Source organism: Anarrhichthys ocellatus, unplaced genomic scaffold, assembly GCF_004355925.1.
Source record: "Anarrhichthys ocellatus isolate YVR2014 unplaced genomic scaffold, GSC_Weel_1.0 scaffold9165, whole genome shotgun sequence".
Lineage (NCBI taxonomy): Eukaryota > Metazoa > Chordata > Actinopteri > Perciformes > Anarhichadidae > Anarrhichthys > Anarrhichthys ocellatus.
In genome coordinates, this window is record NW_022289139.1 from 1 (window position 1) to 1,459 (window position 1,459).

At 34.7% G+C, this 1,459-nt stretch overlaps 1 long non-coding RNA gene across 1 annotated transcript; it reads left to right on the top strand.

Annotated features, from left to right (window-relative positions):
• On the top strand, positions 1-1,450 carry LOC116380840 (uncharacterized). Its single transcript, XR_004212620.1, has 4 exons — positions 1-39; positions 203-276; positions 782-943; positions 1,087-1,450. It is a non-coding gene; the product is annotated as an uncharacterized LOC116380840 (long non-coding RNA).
• Positions 1,451-1,459: the final 9 nt, after the last annotated feature.

Genomic DNA, 1,459 nt, shown 5'->3' on the forward strand with positions numbered 1-1,459 from the left:
TTGTTGGAGAACAAACAGGAGAACAAACATCAGGACAGGGTAAGATTATTGTTCCTCTCTGCGTAACTATCCACTAGTATTTAAAAGTAAAAGACCAATCATAGGCCTAAAAACCTGTTGTGTTCTATGGTGTCACATACTCAGCAGGTCACAGTCCACCGTGTCAAACATTTTAATATTGTACTTTATTTTTATTTTCAAGGCTGCAGAAGAGAAATACGACTGTACATCAGGTCAACTAAAAGAGGAATTAAATAAAAACGCTTCTGATATCTGGTGAGTAAATCACAACAGCAGTGCATTTTAAGATGAGCTAAACCTTTATTGATACCCAGCTGGGAAATGTGGATGTTGCAGCAGCACAAGAACGGCAATAGTTAGAGAAAGTAAAATGAATAAATAATAAGAGGTGTAGAAACTAAAATAAGAATAGAATAAAAAATAGGAACTATACATGAGCATTTGTAGACAAAAAATATAATGTTAAGTGATATATGATATGATTAAGTTACAGTACTTAGTGTCTGTATTAATATAGAGCTTAATATAATGATGCAAAGAATCTGCATAACATATTAACATAACAAAGTATAATATGGTAGATTATTATTTAGTATGGGTTATATGATATAGTATAAATTGACAGAAAGTAAAATAGTGGTTTCCACTGCTGTTATACAGTCTGATGGCAGCAGGTGCAAAGACAAGAGTGAAGTGCTCAGTTTTACATATTTGCAGTTTCATGTTTTCGTCACTGTGAAATGTCCCTTGTTTATTACAGTAATAAGATGAGACTCCTCAGTGTGAAGTCGCAGCTTTGCAAAGACAAACAGAGAGAAAGAGAGACAGATTTCATTGGAATGGTTCACAGATACTGTCAGGAAACAAACTGCTGCCATTCATACATTGAAGAGAGGAGATGTGGTCCACCTCATGAGCGTCAGTAAGTATGAACCTGAACCTCTGTTCTTTGAATAGACACTGCAGACACTCTGTTCTAACTCTTGGTTGATATTCAGTTGTAAAAAATATAAAAAATGTTATGATAGCGATCTGAACTATTTCCTCTTTTTTAAAACACAACAGATTTTTCTACATATTAATGATAGACAAAAAGTACTACCCTGAGGGTGAGGGTAAGACTGCCAAGGAAGCCAAACAAAATGCAGCTCGGCTAGCCTGGTCTGCTCTCCAAGAACAGTCAGACTTTGACAGCAAGGTATTTCATGTTTTTTTACTCCCTTTATATCATGAAATACACACTCACTTGCCAGTTTATTATACAAACTAACAAAGTCTAATACAACAGTCCTGCCACAAATACTACCTTCACAAAGGCCATAATGTACAGGTTTTATTGAAACTGTTTTATATCACAATCTTAAAAGCTGTGATAATAAATAGAAAAATCCAATTTCTGTAAATGCAATACCAACTACTTGTGATCTCACCCCACCTA